The 12,746-nt window shown below is 36.9% G+C and overlaps 2 non-coding genes across 2 annotated transcripts; both read left to right on the top strand.

The window, feature by feature from the left end:
- The first annotated feature begins 3,072 nt into the window (after positions 1-3,072).
- Positions 3,073-3,179, top strand: LOC140006809 (small nucleolar RNA R71). The gene has a single exon (XR_011814657.1). It is a non-coding gene; the product is annotated as a small nucleolar RNA R71 (small nucleolar RNA).
- An 8,782-nt stretch (positions 3,180-11,961) lies between these two features.
- On the top strand, positions 11,962-12,068 carry LOC140006810 (small nucleolar RNA R71). The gene has a single exon (XR_011814658.1). It is a non-coding gene; the product is annotated as a small nucleolar RNA R71 (small nucleolar RNA).
- Positions 12,069-12,746: the final 678 nt, after the last annotated feature.

The raw sequence follows: 12,746 nt of genomic DNA on the forward strand, positions 1-12,746 counted from the left end.
ACATACTTAAACAATCTCAATAAGCATGAATAAATTCAAAAATAGTCAAATACATCATTAAATTTTCGACATTAAAAGATGTCAGATAGCTCAGGAAAAAAAAATATAACTTTCTAAAATCAAAAGATTTGATGAAGAAACTTACCTCAATCACGTAGAAGGATGTTTGGTGATGCTAAAATTGCAAAAAGCCCTATAAAACAAACTCCAATTGACCTCCAATTGAAGAAATTAGAGTTGAAGAACCCTAACCTTCAATCCTTCAAAAACTGAATTTAAGGTGTTTTTCTTGGATTTTAATCAGTTAAAAAGGTTGTATGAAGCTCAAAAAGTGTTGGGTTGATGATTTCTAGCAAGATTATGGAGTAAAAATGAAGATTTGTGAGGTAGTTAGAAGGAAAAAGGAAAAACGCGGCTGGAAAAATTGGAGAAGTGAAGAAATGTTCTGGAAATCGCGTTTTTGAAGCAGAAAAGTGAACCGCAAACGCGACTAAAAACGCGCCTTAAACGCGCGTTTTTAAAGCCGCGTTTTTTGCACAAATCTCGCAGAATTGAAAACGCGGTTACGTATGAAAACGCGACTTAAAGTCGCGTTTATCTGTGTCGCGTTTTCCAGTTTTGCTCAGGCGAGAAAACGCGATTTCCTCCAAAACGCGACTTTAAGTCGCGTTTTAAAGGCGCGTTTTCTGTTCTGCAGGCTCAGAATTGAAAACGCGATTCTGAGAAACGCGACTTATAGTCGCGTTTTCTTGGAAAACGCATTTTCTGCTTCGATTTTTGGCAGAATTTCAACTTTTGAAAAATTACAAAAGGTACCCCAATGACTCAAAATGCATCATAGATCATTTGTTTGCCAATTTTAATGACTGGAACAAATGTAAAACATTAAAAACATGCATTTTACCCCTTTATAATGAATCAAAAACACCTTTAACGCAAATCGAGGGGTTGAGTTGTTTGATCAAAGTTCGCCTTTTTTGTACTCAATTGGTCATCCTTGCCTTCAATTGCCACCCTACATTACAAAAACAGCAATGTAGCTAAAACATTGATTCAAACCACAAAATCACACCAAGTTAACAAATATAACCTAAATATTGGGTTGCCTCCCAATTAGCGCTTTTGTTTATAGTCGTTGGCTCGACTGAAAAAGTTGAATCACTTTAGAGCATTAGAGAGAGATTTTCTCCCCATGGGTCGAAACTCCAGAGCCAATCCACCATGTGGTGAACCATGCATTGATCTTCATAATCCAATTTCCTCAAATGCCAAGGAGGAATATTAGACTTGTCATAGAGAGGCTCAACTTCACCTTGGAGTGGATTTTGCTTGTCTTTTCTGAATTGGCTCAACTTTTCACCATTTTCTTCATGGAATGGCGAATTTATTAAGCCAACTTCCATCCTTATCTTCTCCTCCTTTGTTCCTACACCATGAAAGTTAGTACCAAGGACATTTATAATTTTAACTTCTTCGGTCCTTTCTTGGTTAACCTTTTCATCAGATGGCATATTAGAAACAAGAGCAGTAGGCTCTATACTCCCATCTTTATTATCCAAATTGAATTCCAATTCCTCACCATTAACCCGTAATATAAGCTTACCTTTTTCTACATCAATTATAGTTCGTGCAGTGGCTAAAAACGGTCGTCCTAGAATAATTGGCATTCTCACATCTTCTTCAATATCTAAGACAACAAAATCCACAGGTATTATAGATTGTCTTACCTTTATGAGCACATTTTCCAAAATACCCATGGGACGTGTGATTGACCGATCCGCCAATTGCAATGTAATATTGGTAGCTTTTAGCTCTTGAAGTCCCAATCTCCGGGCAACCGATAACGGCATAAGTGACACACTTGCACCTAAATCACATAAAGCATTAGAAAAATGCAATTGACCAATAGTGCAAGGAATAGAAAAACTTCCCGGATCTTTCAATTTAGGAGGGAGTTTATTCTTAATCAATGCACTACACTTTTCCGTTAATGCTATCATCTCATTATCTACAATTTTCCTCTTCTTTGACATGTTGTCTTTCAAGAAACGTGCATAAGAGGGAATCTGTGTTATAGCATCAATGAAAGGAATGTTAATGTGCAATTGTTTAAACATTTTGAAGAACTTTTCAAACTCCCGATCCTGTCCATCTTTCTTCAACCTGTGAGGAAAAGGTATCACATTAGAATTTAATTTGGGATGAAGTGCATCAATATCAATGATAACATGATCAGTTTGACTTTCTTGCTCCCCTTCAATTGCTTGCTTCTCGTCTTTTTCACAACCTGAATTTTCAAAATCGAATCCCTCAACCGTCTTACCGCTTCTAAGAATGATTGCATTGACATGCTCTCTCGGATTCACTTCGGTTTTACTTGGTAATTCACCAGGGTTTCTATTGTTGATCACATTGGCAATTTGACCAATTTGAACCTCCAAGTTTCTGTACATCCCAGCTAATTGGTCCAACCGCCCCTCAACTCGCTCGAATCTATCCGAAGTCACCTTAGCAAGTTTTTCCACCGCGATCCACCAACTTGGTTTAGTTTCAGCCTGTGGTTGCCTTGGTTGAAATCCCGGCGGATTGGTTGGCCTTTGTTGATTGCCTTGATCTTTCCATCCAAAGTTTGGATGATTTCTCCACCCCGGATTGTAAGTATTCGAGTAGGGATTATTTGGAGCATTTCGGTTGTAATTATTGACAAATTGTACCTGCTCAGAATCAACACACTCATTAATATCATGTTCACCTCCACAGAAAGAGCAACAAGCTACGTGTGCATTAGATGAACTTGGACCAACTCCACCTTGTCTACTTAGCAATTTCATCACATTATTCATTTGAGCACTCAGCATATTGAGAGTGTCCATTTCTATCATACTTGCGTGACGTCTTGTATTACCTCTCTCATTGGCCCATTGGTAGTTATTTGCTGCCATTTCTTCTATCAAATTATGAGCTTCTTGGGGTGATTTACCCATTAAAGCTCCACCTGCAGCTGCATCGATTATAGTTTTAGTAGAAAAAACTAAACCATTATAGAAGGTTTGTATGATTAACCACTCCGGCAGTCCATGATGTGGACATTTCCGAAGCAAATCTCTAAACCTTTCCCATGCCTCATATAATGATTCACCTTCCATTTGGCTAAAACTAGTGATATCCATTCTTAGTTTAGCAGTCTTACCTGGTGGAAAATACTTGTTTAAGAATGCTCTTGATAAATCATCCCATCCGGTGAAAGTATTAGGAGCATGAGAGTGTAGCCAAAGTTTGGCCTTATCTCTCAATGAAAATGGGAGCAACCGTAACCTTATAGCATCATCACTAACTCCATTCATTTTAATTGTATCACATATTTCCAAGAATGTAGCTAAGTGTGTATTAGGATCTTCTACTGCATTACCTCCAAATTGAGATTGTTGAACCATTTGAATAAGTGATGGTTTAATCTCAAAATTGTTAGCATTTACCGTAGGCCTTACTATACTTGTTTGAGATCCTTGTGTTCCCGGTAGAGCAAAATCTCGTAGAACTCGCCTATTTGCTTCATTTTCAGCCATTTCTTCTTCAAATGGTAGTTCTATCAAAATTTCCTCTATCGGTTGCCAAATCTCTTGTTCCTCTTGCTGTTGTGTGTGCCTCCTTTGTCTACGTAGTGTCATCTCAATTTCTGGATCGAAAGGTGCGACTTCTCGAGACTCCCGGTGCATACACTACAAACAGAAATAAGGGATATTATGCAACTTCAATGGTAAAAAAAAACTGATTACAATATAAGATTAAATATAATCTAAAAAATAAAGCTGTCTAAATTAATAAAGATGATTAGGCTCTAATATTGCCGCTCCCCGGCAACGGCGCCAAAAACTTGACGGGTGTTTACTATAAGTGCAAGTTTAATTCCGAATTATACCCGTTTTTTCTGCAAGTATACAGGCCAAAAGCGTAGTATTGGGTATGTATCGGGTCGATCCCACGAGGAGCAATTAGAACAATTATTAGATACTAATTTACTCTATTATTTAGACTCACAATAAATTTGAGCAGAAAATTCAGAATTTAATTCAACTACAAAAATTCTTAGCTAGATAATTGCAATTCACAATAGGAGTAGAATTCACTAAATATTAAGATCTAGGGATGTAGATTCCACCTATAATACAAAAGATCTAAAACGAATGAATTTAACACTTGTTACTACTCTTGTTTAACCAAGGATTCATTTCCAACAATACCAAAATCACATTCTCATGATAATAATGGGTTAGAACAGATTAGTTTTCCCTAATCTCTTGGTAAATACTAAATCTGTTTTGTGCACACAGGAAATGTAAATTTCATCCACTTGAATGTATTTCTATTCTCATGAATATACTACTCAAGCTCTACTTATGTCATTCCATTATTTTTACCATTTCTCAATGAGTAAAAACAACTACAAACCTGCTATTGGTGATCAAACAACAACAAGTAATCCAACATACACAAGTAGATAGGTTAATATATACAAGATATAACAAGTATAAATCACAATCACTTCATATCACTTGACCATAAGCTTCATCTACTCCCTAGATTAAGGAAATTAGCTACTCATGAATGATGAAAAACTCAGAACTTCATTAATGCAAATCATCATGAATTACAAATACAAAAAGAGTAAAGAAAGTCTTAGCCAAGATATGGTGAAGCCTTCCAAAAATCTCCTTTGTCTTGAACTTAGATGATTACAAGATGAAACCTCAATTGCCCCTTGCAAGTACCTAGCTAGAGAAAATATGTTTTTCTGTAAGAAGCTAAGCTACGTATGGCTCCCAGACCTCTCTCAATGTCTCAGCATAAAAACTACTCAAAGGCTCTATTTTTCCAAGTCAAATTCTATCCTTTGATTCTCAAATCTGCACTTTGTTAGCATAGTCAAAAACCAATATTTTTGACTTGAAAATAAGCCATCTTTACTGCCCTTTTGTCTTCTGAGGCATGTGCACCGAATTCTCTTGCAGATTGTAGCTGGAAAGTAGTTTGAACATAAGAGAATTGACTGAGCAAATTGCAGAATTACGGCCAGAAAACGCGCCTACACAAAACGCGGTTACAAGTCACGTTTTGTGTACTCGCGTATTCACTTTGGCCTTAATTCATCTGCGATTTTCTCTGTCATAAATGCCGAACTGGCTTTTGTACAAAACACCAAAGTTGTAACCCTTTGAATTAGCTTTCCAATTCTCTAAAAATCATCCAGATCGGAGTTGTGCAGCCTGAGATATGGTCGAAATACTATCACCTGGTCAAACCTCTGTTTCCAGTTTCGACCACAGAGTGCAGCTTCTGTATTCCGACTTTTTGTCCACGAAAATGGCAGAATTGGATTTCGATGTCTTCATACGAATTGTAGGTCTCTTTCTTAGCTTAAAAATGGTATAAAGATCACCTTAATCCGATAAGTGTAGCTCCAGATATGATCAAAATACTGAAGAGTGTCAAAACTGATTTGTCTTGCATTTCCTCACTTGAACGTTTTTCACTTCATTCTTCTTGTTACCACTTGAATTCATCACCAACTTTCTATTTTTCATCTCATTTGACATCCTTTGGTGATTGAATCATCATTCCTGCATAAAAATGAAGTTTTTATCATTAAAATCACTAAAAATGCAATATTATCCACTTTTACCAAAAATATATAATTTTACCAAAAACCTCTTTATTTTATTTATAAAACTAGATAATCAACTCAAAATTAACTAATAAAATGCACTTAAAAATACGTAAAATAAACTCTTATCAAATACCCCCACACTTGAATCATTGCTTGTCCTCAAGCAATATAAAATTCCAACCATCAATGATCCAAAAATTTGAAAATAAACATATGTAGTATTTCAACTCCGTTTCCTTAAATCAAGGTAAATAACCCTTATGTGATCTTTTAATTAACCTCAAGTACTCATAATATCAAGCAAAGAAGAGCCAAGTATACCATAATTTTACTAATTTAACTCAATTTCTCATTTTTACCCAATTTTACAAGCAAGCAACTCATATAGTCAATAAAGATGCTAACTAATCTCATGATCAACTTCTTTATTTTTCTTAAAGAGGGATTTATTTTCTTTTATTTTCTTTTTTCTTTTTTCTTTTTTTTAAATATATTTTAAGAGTTAAATACTACTTAAGTTGTGAAAAATACCTTTTGACGCGAAGATCGACATTTTTAGATGAAGATCACCGGTTACTCAATATTTCACATACTCAAGTTGCTTTTCATACTCTTAATTCAAGTACCGTTTTACGCGAAAGTCGACATTTGTAGATGAAGACTCCCGGTTACTAAGTACAAGAACCATTGGAGTAGAATAACTCTTTTCTTTTCTTTTTTTATACAAAATATATATATATATATATATATATAGAGAGAAATAATAAAATTCCCTCTAAAAAGCAATCATGAGAAGAGAGTAACACTTATTGACCATATTAATTCCTTAACTTGTAAAATCAAATAAAAAGAAGAAATTTCATCAAATATGCAAAATTTAGGCATAATTTTCTCTACTTTACTAGATATACTTTCCTACAAATGTCAAAATTATAATCACATAATAATCAATTCCAAGTTAACTGAGAAAAGAAGTTTCAAAACCACATATATCTATTTCAAAAAGGATAAGTGACAAAATTTTATTTGTTTATTTATAATTATATATATATATATATATATATATATATATATATAAGTATAAGGTTTTGGAAAAATTTTGACAGAGTTTCCCTTTAAAAGTGGACTAAACTCCCTGCCAGCAACCACAAGAAACACAATTTAAGCACAAGAATTATATCTAACACAACTAAAATCACAAGTACCACACATTTCTTCCCCCACATTTAGAATACACATTGTCCTCAATGTGTAGGGAAAGAAAAGAAAAGAAACAAAAGAAAGGAACAAGTGACTCCCCAAGTGATATGGCTGTGGTCCAGTGAAGCCTTGAAGCATGAGTCATCGACCGCTCAACCATCTATAGTCAACGACCTACTAGTTACTGCCACAAGTTCCAATATTCAAAATAAGGAATGTAAGTTAACATTTTTCAAACAAAAGATAAAAATAACATGCAAACAAGCAAACAAAAGAAAAGCCAGCCAAAGGGCAGCCTCAATCATCCTCTTCATTGTCATCTTCATCATTATCGACGGGAGGTGGATGTAAGCCTAGATGATGTTCAATGCGGTCCAGGCGAGTATCTAGTCGGGCTAAATGATGGTCGATGTCATCCAAGCGGCCGAAAAGCCGCTGCCAATTGGTTTGTGGCGGAGGAGGAGGTGGTGCTGCAGTAGATGGTCCAGCTTCCTCGCGACCATGTCTAGCCTTCTGTCTCCGTTCCTGAACAGGGCGTGGAATGTCCCCCGTGCCAATACCAAGCCGACGAAGAGTAGTAAGAGTCATTTCAGCTCGTGGAGGAACATTCTCCCGCCTCATGCCTTCCAAGCGAACCTCAAAACGGGGGAAGATTAAAGTCAGTAGACGAGGAAATGATAATTTGAAAGAAGTTGTCTTACGCCTCGCCGTAGACCGAATGTGGCTAATGATGATGTTAGGCAGCGAAATGTGAGCATATGGAGACGTCCGGTTATGGAACATGTAATCCAAGAAGTAGATATCGCTCTTGCGAACCTCCGTGTGCCCCGTCTTCTTAGGAATAACATTGTGAGCCACTATATAAATGATAAGACGATGACGAGGTTCGAACACATTCGCCAATATGGTCTCCTTCCTTGTAGAGCGAAAAGGTTGGTACTCGAGACCAAATCTGGCCATGGCCAATGATGGATCCCACCTCCTATTCGGGGGAACAAACTCCTTCTTCAGATCTACTGGACGTCCGTCATCCATACACCCCACAATAGCAGCCAAATCTTGACGTGACAAGACGATTCGTCTTCCACGCACCCAGGACTCAACCATTTCTCCACTGTGGCGCGTCTTACTCTCAATGTTGGCGTAAAACTCGCGCACCAAGTCGGGGTAGTAATGGTTTGGTAAGGTGAGAATCGGAGCCCATCCTAGCTGAGCAAAAGCCTCTGAGATGTTATACATCATCTCAACTGTTGGGTTGACATGCATCTCGAACAGGAATTCCAAGTTAGCATGCTCCTCATGCCATTCTTGATTCCTGCGAGTATTGAACCTAGCACTGTCAAATACCGATCTACCCGCTCCACGGGAGCTGCCCTCACCAGGCTGTCGACTAACCGGTGGCGGAGAAGGTGAACTCTCCTCCTCAGACACGTCCATCTCTTCATTAACCTCTCTCTCCTCACTACTAGAGGATGAAAGTACCGCTCTTCTTCCCCTTGGCATAGTACCTAAAAGAAAATGTTACAATTAACCACATGTATTTAGACACACTGCGCAATTTGGCAATGAATATCCGAAAATGATCCAAATAATCTCTAAAGTGTCCTTGCAAGTGATAATTCGTCCAATAACTAATGTAAAAGACCGAATCAAGAAGAGCCATAATTTTTGCCAAAAATTGTTCAAAATCACCAATTGAAACAAGATATTGAATAATTATAACCCAATCAGTGAAATTAACAATAATTATGATTATAACTATTTAGAATTAACAATAATAACATGCCTTTAGCTATAATCATGTTTAAGCAAAAATTAAACCAATTAACTCACTAAATCAACCATATTACTCAATATACACAATGCACATGCCCAATCATCATCAACTAACCATCCTTAACCATAATTAATCATCACCAATGGCTCAAAAACATCCTAGTTCCTTTTTCCAATTTCGTCTAAATATAGCAATTGTGAATTTTAAAGTAATAATGACCAACAAATTGCTACATTTAAACTCATAAACATACTTAAACAATCTCAATAAGCATGAATAAATTCAAAAATAGTCAAATACATCATTAAATTTTCGACATTAAAAGATGTCAGATAGCTCAGGAAAAAAAAATATAACTTTCTAAAATCAAAAGATTTGATGAAGAAACTTACCTCAATCACGTAGAAGGATGTTTGGTGATGCTAAAATTGCAAAAAGCCCTATAAAACAAACTCCAATTGACCTCCAATTGAAGAAATTAGAGTTGAAGAACCCTAACCTTCAATCCTTCAAAAACTGAATTTAAGGTGTTTTTCTTGGATTTTAATCAGTTAAAAAGGTTGTATGAAGCTCAAAAAGTGTTGGGTTGATGATTTCTAGCAAGATTATGGAGTAAAAATGAAGATTTGTGAGGTAGTTAGAAGGAAAAAGGAAAAACGCGGCTGGAAAAATTGGAGAAGTGAAGAAATGTTCTGGAAATCGCGTTTTTGAAGCAGAAAAGTGAACCGCAAACGCGACTAAAAACGCGCCTTAAACGCGCGTTTTTAAAGCCGCGTTTTTTGCACAAATCTCGCAGAATTGAAAACGCGGTTACGTATGAAAACGCGACTTAAAGTCGCGTTTATCTGTGTCGCGTTTTCCAGTTTTGCTCAGGCGAGAAAACGCGATTTCCTCCAAAACGCGACTTTAAGTCGCGTTTTAAAGGCGCGTTTTCTGTTCTGCAGGCTCAGAATTGAAAACGCGATTCTGAGAAACGCGACTTATAGTCGCGTTTTCTTGGAAAACGCATTTTCTGCTTCGATTTTTGGCAGAATTTCAACTTTTGAAAAATTACAAAAGGTACCCCAATGACTCAAAATGCATCATAGATCATTTGTTTGCCAATTTTAATGACTGGAACAAATGTAAAACATTAAAAACATGCATTTTACCCCTTTATAATGAATCAAAAACACCTTTAACGCAAATCGAGGGGTTGAGTTGTTTGATCAAAGTTCGCCTTTTTTGTACTCAATTGGTCATCCTTGCCTTCAATTGCCACCCTACATTACAAAAACAGCAATGTAGCTAAAACATTGATTCAAACCACAAAATCACACCAAGTTAACAAATATAACCTAAATATTGGGTTGCCTCCCAATTAGCGCTTTTGTTTATAGTCGTTGGCTCGACTGAAAAAGTTGAATCACTTTAGAGCATTAGAGAGAGATTTTCTCCCCATGGGTCGAAACTCCAGAGCCAATCCACCATGTGGTGAACCATGCATTGATCTTCATAATCCAATTTCCTCAAATGCCAAGGAGGAATATTAGACTTGTCATAGAGAGGCTCAACTTCACCTTGGAGTGGATTTTGCTTGTCTTTTCTGAATTGGCTCAACTTTTCACCATTTTCTTCATGGAATGGCGAATTTATTAAGCCAACTTCCATCCTTATCTTCTCCTCCTTTGTTCCTACACCATGAAAGTTAGTACCAAGGACATTTATAATTTTAACTTCTTCGGTCCTTTCTTGGTTAACCTTTTCATCAGATGGCATATTAGAAACAAGAGCAGTAGGCTCTATACTCCCATCTTTATTATCCAAATTGAATTCCAATTCCTCACCATTAACCCGTAATATAAGCTTACCTTTTTCTACATCAATTATAGTTCGTGCAGTGGCTAAAAACGGTCGTCCTAGAATAATTGGCATTCTCACATCTTCTTCAATATCTAAGACAACAAAATCCACAGGTATTATAGATTGTCTTACCTTTATGAGCACATTTTCCAAAATACCCATGGGACGTGTGATTGACCGATCCGCCAATTGCAATGTAATATTGGTAGCTTTTAGCTCTTGAAGTCCCAATCTCCGGGCAACCGATAACGGCATAAGTGACACACTTGCACCTAAATCACATAAAGCATTAGAAAAATGCAATTGACCAATAGTGCAAGGAATAGAAAAACTTCCCGGATCTTTCAATTTAGGAGGGAGTTTATTCTTAATCAATGCACTACACTTTTCCGTTAATGCTATCATCTCATTATCTACAATTTTCCTCTTCTTTGACATGTTGTCTTTCAAGAAACGTGCATAAGAGGGAATCTGTGTTATAGCATCAATGAAAGGAATGTTAATGTGCAATTGTTTAAACATTTTGAAGAACTTTTCAAACTCCCGATCCTGTCCATCTTTCTTCAACCTGTGAGGAAAAGGTATCACATTAGAATTTAATTTGGGATGAAGTGCATCAATATCAATGATAACATGATCAGTTTGACTTTCTTGCTCCCCTTCAATTGCTTGCTTCTCGTCTTTTTCACAACCTGAATTTTCAAAATCGAATCCCTCAACCGTTTTACCGCTTCTAAGAATGATTGCATTGACATGCTCTCTCGGATTCACTTCGGTTTTACTTGGTAATTCACCAGGGTTTCTATTGTTGATCACATTGGCAATTTGACCAATTTGAACCTCCAAGTTTCTGTACATCCCAGCTAATTGGTCCAACCGCCCCTCAACTCGCTCGAATCTATCCGAAGTCACCTTAGCAAGTTTTTCCACCGCGATCCACCAACTTGGTTTAGTTTCAGCCTGTGGTTGCCTTGGTTGAAATCCCGGCGGATTGGTTGGCCTTTGTTGATTGCCTTGATCTTTCCATCCAAAGTTTGGATGATTTCTCCACCCCGGATTGTAAGTATTCGAGTAGGGATTATTTGGAGCATTTCGGTTGTAATTATTGACAAATTGTACCTGCTCAGAATCAACACACTCATTAATATCATGTTCACCTCCACAGAAAGAGCAACAAGCTACGTGTGCATTAGATGAACTTGGACCAACTCCACCTTGTCTACTTAGCAATTTCATCACATTATTCATTTGAGCACTCAGCATATTGAGAGTGTCCATTTCTATCATACTTGCGTGACGTCTTGTATTACCTCTCTCATTGGCCCATTGGTAGTTATTTGCTGCCATTTCTTCTATCAAATTATGAGCTTCTTGGGGTGATTTACCCATTAAAGCTCCACCTGCAGCTGCATCGATTATAGTTTTAGTAGAAAAAACTAAACCATTATAGAAGGTTTGTATGATTAACCACTCCGGCAGTCCATGATGTGGACATTTCCGAAGCAAATCTCTAAACCTTTCCCATGCCTCATATAATGATTCACCTTCCATTTGGCTAAAACTAGTGATATCCATTCTTAGTTTAGCAGTCTTACCTGGTGGAAAATACTTGTTTAAGAATGCTCTTGATAAATCATCCCATCCGGTGAAAGTATTAGGAGCATGAGAGTGTAGCCAAAGTTTGGCCTTATCTCTCAATGAAAATGGGAGCAACCGTAACCTTATAGCATCATCACTAACTCCATTCATTTTAATTGTATCACATATTTCCAAGAATGTAGCTAAGTGTGTATTAGGATCTTCTACTGCATTACCTCCAAATTGAGATTGTTGAACCATTTGAATAAGTGATGGTTTAATCTCAAAATTGTTAGCATTTACCGTAGGCCTTACTATACTTGTTTGAGATCCTTGTGTTCCCGGTAGAGCAAAATCTCGTAGAACTCGCCTATTTGCTTCATTTTCAGCCATTTCTTCTTCAAATGGTAGTTCTATCAAAATTTCCTCTATCGGTTGCCAAATCTCTTGTTCCTCTTGCTGTTGTGTGTGCCTCCTTTGTCTACGTAGTGTCATCTCAATTTCTGGATCGAAAGGTGCGACTTCTCGAGACTCCCGGTGCATACACTACAAACAGAAATAAGGGATATTATGCAACTTCAATGGTAAAAAAAAACTGATTACAATATAAGATTAAATATAATCTAAAAAATAAAGCTGTCTAAATTAATAAAGATGATTAGGCTCTAATATTGCCGCTCCCCG

The sequence above is a fragment of the Coffea arabica genome, chromosome 1c, assembly GCF_036785885.1.
Source record: "Coffea arabica cultivar ET-39 chromosome 1c, Coffea Arabica ET-39 HiFi, whole genome shotgun sequence".
Taxonomy (NCBI): Eukaryota; Viridiplantae; Streptophyta; class Magnoliopsida; order Gentianales; family Rubiaceae; genus Coffea; species Coffea arabica.